The following is a 12,695-nucleotide window of genomic DNA, read 5'->3' as shown; positions in this document are numbered from 1 at the left end:
ACACAAGTTTAAATGTCATTGATTTTCATGTCACATCCGTATTTATATGTTAATCACATGTAGCACTGTCTCACGTTGGTTTTTGAAATTTTGACTTTATAAGCAAATGTGTGTGGAACTAATGCATGCATATAATCCGTCCTATTTTATATGAAGGTGACATTCAAAACAACCAACCCAATGCCTAAATAATCGACACAGTTCACACATGTATTTTGAACAGAAAACAATGTGATGTAAACTGACGGTTTAAGTTCAACTATTATTATCAACTTGTATTATTTCCCTTATCATTCACTTACAAGTTTATTGTAAAGTCTGGATCACAATAATACCATTAATATTTACATTTTAATACCGTTTTTAATACATACATATGTAATAAGGCATTTTTACATAATTGAAATATTTCAATTTCAGATATTCAAAACATTCAATACATTAAATTAAATACAATAACTGCCGAATTTTATGTATAAATTGTTAAAAACGAATACGTCGATTGTACAGATAATTGCTATCAAATATGCGTGTAAAATTAGCACTGGGTAAATAAATGTATGAACAGTCTACATTAGCAAGAGGACAATTATGGCCCAGCTGAGGTGCCCATCTGAATTCAAAGTAAACAAATTGTTGAAAATTGACCTGATGTTCTAAGTTGAACACATAGTGCCAAGATTCGAACTTAACACATGCATTAGCATGATAAACGTACAAAGGAAGTTTCATGAGCACTTAGATCAGGCTGTAGACGCTATGTTGTTATAATTTTTTTCTAAAAATTGACCCGGCAATGTTAGTTTTTGACGTATGTGACCCTGTTTCGAATTCAACCTCAATATAAATACGATACATAGTCTGACCTCTTTTCATCAAGATTGAGTAATATATGCGGCTTCTTAAGTGAAAGCAAGTTTTGTTTTCTAAACTTTGACCTTGTAGACTTAGGTTTTCAATGCAGGTGGCCGGGATTCAAACTGTGCTTACATTTTGTCAAGGAAAGCATTCTAATCACGTTTCGTCACTATTGAGTAAACAATTTTAATATACATATATAACAAGGATTCTCTAAGATTTAAACTCTTCATCTTGTATTTTGGTTTACATAACCTAGACTCGGTCTATATATTGTTAAGAAAAACATGTTGACTATGTTTCATCAATATACAGTATTGACTATGTTTCAACAATATATAGTAAAGTGTCCTCTAGAGTAATAACATTGTTGTTAATAACATGCGATCTTGTAACCAAGTGTTTGGACATAGGTGATCAGGAATCGAACTATACAAGAATATTTTTAAGGCATACATTCGGAGCAAGTTTCTTTAAGTATGGCAGTTCGGTAAGGAGCGACCGACGCTGAGCACACGGTAATCACAATAGCCCCCAGTGAGCTTTTTGTGTTTAGATGAGTGTAAACTAAACAAATACATTTACTTTTAAAATACAAAATGACAATTCAAGCGACATAAAATGCAACATGCTCATTACACAAGTGCACAAGTGGACCCTAAATAAAACTCTTATATACTGACAATCAAACCGCATTGTTTTCATCGACCAGCTATTAAAAGGATTTAAAGATTGATGCGTAGGTAGAAAGCAATTGTGGATTGAGCCCGATTGTCAAATGTTTGGAATAAAAAGCATTGAGTGTTTATGCATCATCTTACGATCGCATCAGATTAGCCAATCCAAATTACAACAAATGGAATCCTAATTCAGTGTTTACAGTTGTGAAATTCATATCTAGTTTCAATTAATTTTGAAGCTACTTGCATCGGTTGTTAATACAATATCTTGATATAAAACATGTTGACATTGTATTTTCTATTTCAGGTTATGTCGGATTTAAGTTATCTTATTATTATAATATGGTAATAAAAAATAACAATTTTAGGTAAACACAAAACTCAATCATCACATTATTTTCACTGGGATATGTGCTTAAAATATTCCAAAAGCCTTCTCATGTAGAACATAAATTCGTGGTTGATTTTGTTATGAATTATCATAAATTTCAATAGTTTACCAAGCTAACGTAATGTTACAAGAACTCCGTTTTGCAAACGAATATAATTATGAACATGAACATTTGTAATATGTTTGCGTATAATAATACATTTGATTTTATTCCAAAGCTCCAAATTGATGCTGTACCGTTGAATGACAAAATGCATGTGGACGCTACAAATCAAGAATAATAGTAGCTATATGTTAGATATAAGACAAATTTGGGATAAACAAGTACTGCTATATATATGAGTATAAATAAGGGCTACATATCCTATATGTGAATGAATTGCAAAAACATAAAATAACGGTTGAAATAAAACACATTTTTTCTTTGAACATATTGCATAATAGTAAAAGCCTTGCATTATATTGCTTCAATTAAAACATATTGAGTCAATAATATGGCAGTGAACTTATTGACTGCGTTGATAAGAAAAGTCTGTGGGTTTTTAAGTTAATCCATATCGTACTGGATTGCTAACAACGCAGTAACATTCACTACTTCTTAGTTATACAAAATACAACATAGTTGATTGCCTTTTATTGGTGGTAGTTGCCTAGTAAACAAAGAATAATTATTTGTTAATTAAAATGCTTTTGATTCAATACAATTTATTTTGTAAACGTTAGTTGTAGACCAGGAATTTGCTACAAACGCACTATATTGGTTTATAAACCCACACGTTGACCAAAACGTAAATATCACAGTGAACCCGTGTTACCCAGAACAACATACAATTACGAACGTATGCTTTTCTGTGAACGTCTTGTATAGTATTGCATGCAATGCAGTACATTGCGTCGGCAATAACATATAACATACACAAACAAACATACCTTGGCCTTCAAGACAAGAACTGTAAGCACAATTTCAACCGCTGTAGTAAAAGGAGCTTTGCAAATAAAATCAATATTCGCATCATTTAGAACTTTGTCTTGACAATATATACAGTGTCAACAATAACCATACAATCGCGTTTGCATTTTAATTTACCTTTTTAAAAATGTTTAAGTGAACGGAATAGCCTCAGACAAAGATAACTTTTTTCAAAACTGTCACGTTAATCAACAGCAAATGAAAGAAATATGTCGATACAATTGCATAATTTATTAAAAAACACATACGTGTTAGTTTTAAGTAATTTCTCAATTCATAGTCTTGTCTTGAAATCAAATGTCCTGCAATATATATTGCATACATATAGAGGTTAAAATCATACTTTTTAATGCTTAATCAGTATTAAGATTAAACAAATATACCGCTTATCTTGTTAACAAATTAAGGCGATTTAACAGTATTGTCGCAAAGCTTAAATCAATATAAAATGTAAAGCTACGATCGCTTATGCTTCGATATCGAATATGCGTGTGTTTATTGCTTCAAAAATAATGTATATTCGAAACACCATTAACATTACATTATATTATATAATATAGTGAAAGTGTAATTAACAACGTTACTGGTTATTAGACCGTGGTATGGAGGGCGTTTGGCTTCAAACAGGTGGTTCATGATAAATAACTTACATTTTCTTTACCCAGTTTTGATGAAAATGTTGATGAATTAATGAGCTTCTGCGTATTTAATTTTGATTAATGTGCACATGTGTTTATACAACATATGCTCTAGGATACGTGTGTAAATAGATTGAATTCGCCTTTATAAAAAAGCAATACACAACAATTTTACAAGCTTTAAAAAGTAATATTACAATTGAAATATAAAAAAGAGTTAAACTCTAGGGAATCCTTGGTATATATGTAGATTAAAATTATTTACTCAAAAGTAATATTGAAAACAAAAGATGTAAATAAATTAAATTCGAATAAATTAAGACTGTGGACCTGGGACACGCCACCTCGCAGGCCACAATATATCGTCAGCTACTGACAAGAAATGGTATTTACTGTTTACTATTACTATAACAGTGTACTGAGTGCAATTAAGACTATTTGATATTGAACTAAATGAAATCATTGTGTCACTGTGTGATACTGTTGATAAGTGATTTGTTATGTCTTCTGCATATCACATCCGATTTCTTGTTGTATTATGTGTTTGTAAATGAATAAATAAAATAAAAATGAAATCTTGCCTCTTATCATTTTGTAGGTAAAGTGTATGGGCCACCAAATATTTGTTCTGGTAGCCAAGTGGGCTTCCTGATGATAAGAAATTGTTCGGACACTTTCGGATAATAATATAGCATTATTCTATTTTGAAAATACAGGCCTATAACCAATTATACAAGGCATATAATAATACATTACATTATAATGTATGTGAACGTAATCTTTATATCGTTGTGCATGAAATCAAGTTATAGGTTATATATGAAAATAATGTATAGATAAAGAGATTTAACTGTCTCAGTATTCATATAACAACTTACTGATTTATAATACACAACATGGGTTAACATAATATACAGCAGTAACGCAATGCCTATGTGATAATAATAAGTATTATGAATAGTCAATTATAATACTAATAATTTTCACAATAATGACAATTGCATTATTCAAAAAGGTAATACATAATATCAAATTATACACTACATGATAATACAGCGCAGCACGTTAAGATAGAAAATATAAGGTATTATGTATTTGATATATTAGGTCTTCAACTTGGAATTTTGAATCGTTTAAATGGTAAGCCCAGCCTCAATTATAATCCAGTAGAGTGTTGATGTGTACATCTAAACGTTCAATGGTGGTCTCTTCCAAATGGCACGATATTGCCAATGTTTTGCACTTGTAACCTTTACACAAAGGTCAACAAAAGAGCGTGGACTTAATTTCAGCAGATGTATGTATCTCAAAGCAGGATGACCTTTAAACTAAAGTGCAAACATACAGGGAGTTGAACGCATGTCATATTTTAAATTTAAGTCCAGAAATTGAAGCAGCAGAATTAAAAATCATGGTGTCGATCTACGAAATGTATTTAATCTAGATTACATGTAATTACATGTAATTACGGAATTTCTAATAAAAAAAACACATACAAGTTATTGTGTTTGAGGCTTAAATGTCTAAATAAATAAACGATATATTCTATGATATAGTTGACGAACCAAAAAGAAACATACGACGGTCGTATTGCTCGCCTTTATAACCTGTTTGTCAATAACGGGTAAGCTTATTAATTTTCCTTACTTTGTAATGCACATGCATACATTCAAATGATTAAGTTGATTTTAAGCGTCATATTCAATAATAATCTATAACAATCATATAAATTACCTAAACGTTTATAATACAGTCAAACGTATGTCTTAGAAAGGTACACAATTTTGCGATTGATGCGACATACTTTATACAAAGTATATTAAAATAAATGTAAATATGTTAATTGTATACAAATATATTGAAACACGTGTCAATGTGATTTCTTTCCTGTATAACTAGTTTCATGACAACTATAATATCTAATTATCTAGTTTAATTTGTTCACATATGCAAAGCTTATGTCTTGTAGCGACTTGCGATCAATCGAGTCGCGTTTAATGAAAACTGGGTTTAATGCATGTGCGTAAAGTGTCGTCCCAGATTTGCCTTTGCAGTTCGCACAGGCTTATCAATGACGACACGTTTCGCCTCAACTGGATTTTCGTGTAGAAAAGACTTCCTCTAAACAAAAAATACCATAACAGCGGAAAGTGTCGTATCTGATTAGCCTGTGTGGACTGCACAGGCTAATCTGGGATGACACTTTACGCTCAAACATTACGCCCCGTTTTCTCAGAACGCGTCTAAATCTACCAGACTTCGTCTTGTTCTAGGAAAACGGGATTACATTCATGTGCGTTAAGTGTCGCCCATGATTTGCGTGTGTAATACGCACAGGTTAATCAAGGACGACACGTTTAACATGAACTGTATTCTGGCTTAGAAGAGAATTTCTTAAAAGGAAAACAACAATAAAAGCTGCAAAAGTCATACCTGAAAAAAATGTGCGGACAGCTCATGCTAATCTGGAACGACACTGAAAGCACATGCATTAATTCGAGTTTATACAGAACGAGGCTCATATATAAATACCCGGTTAAGCAGTATTTATGTATTTATCTTATACATTTTTTGCAACTAGGTGCAATCCAATGCTTTGTAAAACGCGTGGCTGGGAAAACGATACATATTATTCTATACCATGTCGTTCCCATAGGTAAATTACAAGTTTGTATTGCTTATTGTATTTCATTGATATATACTAATCCTGTAAGAAGTCTTTGTTCAAACTACAACCCGTTCTGTAGATGCTCACGATACAACAACGGGTGGTATGAATGCCCCGCTTCATGTTTATCTAGTAAATCCGAAGTAGTCTATATCCGAACGTTAATTAAAGAAACAAGATATACGTCAATTTTTAAAGATATTTGCATTTAAATACCAGTGTCAAATATATAAACATTCTCATATAAATAATATGAATGAACTTAATTATTGTCTTCAAAAATATATACTTTATTATATTTCTATCATACTGAAATACCGCAATAGTTTGAGTGGTTTCCTAGTACTTTTTTGCTTTCCGCCATTGTGAAACATTTGTATTCAATGTTAGTTAACATCACTTCAATTGAGCCCACATAATTCATGATAAATAACGAACACTAACGAATCATCCATTATATGTTATAAATGCCACGTATTTAGGGAAACCTAATCTGTGTGCATGGGCGTAAAGTGTCATCCTATATTAGCCTTTGCAGTCTGCACAAGCTTATCAGGGACACCACTTTCCGCCTAGACTTGATTTTCTAAAAGAAGAGAATAAATGTAAACAAAAATGCATTAAAGCCGTCATGTTCGTTTCTTGCTAATCTGCGAAAACATTTAATGTCAATGCATTAAGCCCAGTTTTCACAGAACGAGACCCGATTTATAAATTATTCAGGATTGATTGGTACTTCAACCAGTGCGGGTGTAGGCTTCACTACAGGATCTAGTGTAACAACTACTTTAGGACGAAGTGGTGATTTGGGTATGTAGCATTCATCTAATAATATCGCGAACATCGTCGCCATGTGATTTGTAAATAAAATGTATGCTTATAGATTAAATGTGCATGTGTTTATATAGTCATATGCGTTGAGGTTAGCTAAAAGAAAATTAAAGTTGCTAAATGGTTTTACTTTATAATAATCCCATCTTCACGAATGAGTAAACATACACGAACTTTTTTACCTTTTATATTGTTTTATGTCTATTGAGCATTAATACAATCCTTGTTCGTGTTTTTGTTCATAAGTTCGTTTAACTATAACTCGTATACAATTTATATTTCAGTCTGTCCATCACTACCAAGATGCCTTCCCCATATGATCGCAGATGATGCTAATAACTGTGCCATATGTTCAGATATCGGTATGTTAAAATTAATTAAGCCTGGTTCTGGGAACACTTGCCTTCATGCATGTGCGTTATGCGTCGTGACAGATTGCACTTTACAGTCCGCTAATCCGCTTATCAGGTACGACGCTCTCCGGTTTTATAAAATGTTTCATTTAAAGAATGTATCTTCTAAAAGAAAATACAGTTTATCCGGAACGTCTAGCCAATGGCTTATCTGGGGTGACACCTTTCTCACATTAATTAAGCCCAGCTTTACAAGAGTTCTTAAAATACTAAAATACTAAGTATATCAAAGTAGTAAGCGATTGTGTAGAGAAAAAACAACAGAACGGGCATATACGGGAACAAATAGTGCAACGGGTTTTGCAATACAAACAGTCATTATTGTATAAGCCTCTGTGAACATTATGATGAATTAATAATGCTTTTCATTGACTTGTCTAATAAGTTGTTTCTCTTTTGATCATTAACTTAGTGTTTTGTTTGACAAATTTATGTATCGTTTAATACTGCTTTGCAGTAACAGTCATTAGTTACACGAGTAATGTATATTAGAATTTTCATAAATAAAATCTATACTTAATGATATTTATGCTTTAAACCTTATACTTTTGTTACGTAACGTATATGTGTGTGTAAATCACTTTAAACTGTTGTATCAGGTTGTTTTTTTACACTTACAGTAATTATTCCGAATGTTACACTTTTGCTGTTTTGCCAAACAGGTGATCATAATCGACCAAACAATAACATGAATGGTTGTCCCCAACTGACCATAGCGCCGACCCTAAAGACAGAATGCCACATCGACAGATCTGGTTGTTGTAATGCATCCGGTAATTTCTCTATAGTATAAATATTATATATCATAATCTATATTAAGTCACGTACAAAAAGTATTATTCCCATATAAGCATGTGCAGTCCTTCTCCGTTAATATAGGACGACACTTTCCGCCTTATCTGGATTTTCGCTAAAAAGATACCTTTAAACGAAAACTTGCTTTATTAGCTATTGCGCGCTGCGCATGCTACTTTATGATGAGCCAAATGTGCCCAAAACGAGACGCATTATAATATGCGGAACAACAACTGACAAATAAATTTACTTTGTCGTATTAATGTCATAGGTATACAAATGTACATCGCAACCTATTACACACAGCTTTTACATTTGCATATAATAACATAAAAGAGGCTAATTGTGCGCGTTAAATCAATTCAAACCAATTGCAAAAGTCTAACAACTTACAGTAACAACCAATTCAAAATGATACTCACACAACGTCAAATAAACAACACATAAAAAGCTACAATTCATTCGTCTTCCATGTAAATGTACAGCTACTACACATCAACAGTTCCCTATTTCTGTGTGATTTTTGCATCATTACAGTTATAACCAGATCTACTATGATGGTACACAAGTATACCCCTTAAATGGTATATTTTGTTTCAGTTGTTGCAATAAACACAACACCAACCACCACCCCTGTCCCAACCACGACAGACATAACGACATTCACCACTACCTCAAAACAAACAACGATCGATATAACCTCAACTTCTACATCGCCAACAACCTCCAACAAAACAACGACTCCTACAACAACTCTAACAACAACTCCTACAACAACTCTTACAACAACTCCGACAATAACTGCGCCTACTACAGCAACAACGCCCACGGTTGCTACTGGCACAGGTATACATTGCTAATAGTCTATCAGTTTAATAGAGTCGTATTGGCTTAATGCATGTGCGAAAAGTTTTATTCAAGATGAGCCTGTACGCACTCTAAAACCTTAAAATGGACAAGCACCCCAAACGAGGCGCATATTACACGCATTTATGAATTTTAACACCCTGTAATCAAACTATGCTCTCATAAACTCATGTAATGAGTATCAGTATGCGTCGACAATTTAGTTTAATATATCGCAGACTTCATAGTGAATATCCGTCATATGCAAATGAGTTTTAAATGAAAAGGTAAATATATTTGAGTGCTTTTTCACTTTCTAAATGATTAAGTTTAAAGGATTTCAACCCAAATTAGGTGACAGTTTGGTATTTTTGTCTGACCAGTGTGTCCGCCGTTCCCGAGCAATTGCCCCGACACTCGCAGCTGCATTGACGTGGACGCAAATTTGTGCTCTGTCTGCCTGTGTGAAGGTAGAGTGAAATATGTACAAGTCCACAAGCATTATTTGAAGAGAAATTCTTGTGAACACACACAGCGCCAGTGATATATTGTCTCGACAATACAAGACGATGAATACAATATCGCAATAACCATACAGAAAATTCACGGAAGCTAGATTAACCATCTATGCAACGCGTTATGGGTTAAATACATTTTAAAATCTCATATTTTACGTTATTTTTCAAAGGTGTCGCATCTTATGGATAAAACATGTATGGATATTAAAAACACATGAATATCACCAGAACAACGATCTATCTTGCTCATCAGAAAGTACGTCATTCAATATACGCGAGCAAATCTGTGTAAATTTTATGGCAATTAAATTGCAACAGTAATAATTGTTTTATTAAAGACTAAATAAGCTGTATACAAATTAGTAAAATGATATTATGGGCCTTTAGCATGCGTTTATAATGTAATAATCCTTTTAAAATGAAAGTATCTCCAAAAGTATATTTGGAATCAATAAATGCTCTTAAAAAACAGTATGTGTTTATATAAAATGAAAGCAAAATCAGATGAGAGTAAATATAAATGTCCAACAAATATATAACATATACTTTAAGACACAGTATGCCTTCATGACATATTATACGTTAATACTAAAGGCGAGGAAATATCATCTTATGCTAACACCATTGTCTTGTGTGTATTAAAAATGTCCTTTTATTGAGAAAAACGTTCATGGTTTGTTCCAAAACGAACACAAAATCTAACATGCATTCATTTCAATGGATTACATCAACATTGTAAATATTAACCTTAAACCTATCTATCTATACTAATTATGCCCATAATTCTAGGTGGCAACATGACGACGGCATCCCCCGGTTGCAGGCCACTAGAGTGTCTGTTGGACTGTGGGGATTCTCCAACGTACAAGAAAGACGACACCGGATGTGACGTGTGCCAGTGTGACTTTTCGAGTTGATACATGATATCGATGTTATTCAAATTAAGGTGTAATTAAATATAACATACAGTACAATAATAATGTGGTCGCGTTAATTAATTTTACTACGATAAAGAAGAATACACTCTCCTGGTTAACGTGTGCATTAGTATAAACACATCATGTTCTATTGGTATGGCAAGGAACTAATGGCCCAACAGGTTGACACAAATCAAACGCACTTTTGTAAGCGAAGACTGCTTGTTATATTTCGTTAGTTAAGATTGCAGGAAATTAGAAAAGATATAAAACTTGTTCGCCTGCTGATAAAACTTAAAGCCCTTTCGTTTTATGCATGTAATTCAAAAGTATGCAATAACACCATGTTTGAGTAAGGGTTAGCACTTGGTTATACAATGCAAACTGTGTTTAAATTTGATGATTTTACTAGTCATTTACTTTGCCCTCATTGATTTTCCATTTAATCATTCGGTTATCGAGGCCCCATAATTTGGAAAATAACACACCTGGGTATTCTCAAAAGCATGACTAATACTTCTAAAGTTGTCAAACGAACAGAAGTATTTATTTAACTTACACATATAAGTCCTGGAAATAAAAAAAAACAATTAAGAGTACGTTAAATAAAACATGCCACTTTATAATAGCTAAAATAGCGTATTTTCGCCACCACCTTTTATTTGCGCCATCGTCTTGACATTTACTCCATTTCGTTTGGAATAATTCAAAAGTATATATAACATCATCAAGAAGTCATTGTTTTTGAGAATGCAGCCGTTTAAATATGTTGAAAGCAATCGTTTGATCTCGTATGCGATTTAATTTGATGGCAATTTGCAAGTCGCAGAGTAAAAAATTCGATGTTCTTATAAAAACTCAATCATATGGCAACTTATAAAGAGCATCACATGTCAACTTTGGTTGCAACGTTTGTTTTTGTAAAGTAAAGGTAAAACAAATCTTTATTGAATCGTACTACATTGCCCGATTTCTAAACTTATGCGAAATATGTTCAAAATGTAAATGTTACCAACTTATTATGTAGAATTATCAGTGTATTTAAAAAACGACCGGTCCCTAGCTTCACCTCGGAAGTAGCATCTGAACGTTTATTTATACATCTCCAACGAGAATGCGCTCGTAAGTTCTGACAGTGTGTATATGTTCTGGATTCAATTACTCATTCAGATCCAACGATTTCGATTTCATGTTCGGATAACTCTCCAGGAAAATATGTTGAGACAACTCATACAAAAACGACTTTGAAGCACGGACAATTATTGACCATGTACATTATAAGTGGATTGTGTTTGGTTGTCTTTCTAGACAATGTGACGTAGTTTTTCGTATGAATTTTCATAAAGCAAATGATGATGTTTTCATGTGGTACACGTTTAATGTTCATGGTGTATATGCCATCACTCGTAAGTTGAATAAAAAAGCATCAATCATCATCATCATTAACAACACCAACACAACAATCGACAATGTAATAATCAACATACTTATTAGGGATGGCAACGAATATCCGAATATCCGAATATTCGGTCACGGACCGAACAGACTAATCATGGGTGACTCTTAGCCTGTATAGTCCGAACAGACTAATCATGGGTGACTCTTAGCCTGCATAGTCCGTACAGACTAATCATGGGTGACTCTTAGCCTGTATAGTCCGTACAGACTAATCATGGGTGACTCTTAGCCTGTATAGTCCGAACAGACTAATCATGGGTGACTCTTAGCCTGTATAGTCCGTACAGACTAATCATGGGTGACTCTTAGCCTGTATAGTCCGTACAGACTAATCATGGGTGACTCTTAGCCTGTATAGTCCGTACAGACTAATCATGGGTGACTCTTAGCCTGTATAGTCCGTACAGACTTATCATGGGTGACTCTTAGCCTGTATAGTCCGTACAGACTAATCATGGGTGACTCTTAGCCTGTATAGTCCGTACAGACTAATCATTAGTCTGAACAGACTAATCAAGGGTGACTCTTAGCCTGTATAGTCCGTACAGACTAATCATGGGTGACTCTTAGCCTGTATAGTCCGTACAGACTAATCATGGGTGACTCTTAGCCTGTATAGTCCGTACAGACTAATCATGGGTGACTCTTAGCCTGTATAGTCCGTACAGACTAATCATGGGTGACTCTTAGCCTGTATAGTCCGTACAGACTA

General features: G+C 33.4%; 3 protein-coding genes across 11 annotated transcripts in view; 2 read left to right on the top strand and 1 right to left on the bottom strand.

The window, feature by feature from the left end:
• Positions 1-12,695, bottom strand: part of LOC127867104 (dihydrofolate reductase-like) — a 632,040-nt gene that overhangs the window by 92,040 nt on the left and 527,305 nt on the right. The gene's annotated exons all lie outside the window — the stretch shown is intronic.
• LOC127867113 (uncharacterized) overlaps positions 1-12,695 on the top strand; it is a 707,753-nt gene that overhangs the window by 261,446 nt on the left and 433,612 nt on the right. The gene's annotated exons all lie outside the window — the stretch shown is intronic.
• LOC127867094 (uncharacterized) overlaps positions 1-12,695 on the top strand; it is a 514,868-nt gene that overhangs the window by 283,159 nt on the left and 219,014 nt on the right. The gene's annotated exons all lie outside the window — the stretch shown is intronic.

This window comes from Dreissena polymorpha, chromosome 2 (assembly GCF_020536995.1).
Source record: "Dreissena polymorpha isolate Duluth1 chromosome 2, UMN_Dpol_1.0, whole genome shotgun sequence".
In the NCBI taxonomy this organism is placed as follows: domain Eukaryota; kingdom Metazoa; phylum Mollusca; class Bivalvia; order Myida; family Dreissenidae; genus Dreissena; species Dreissena polymorpha.
This window is presented reverse-complemented; position numbering and strand designations above follow the sequence as displayed.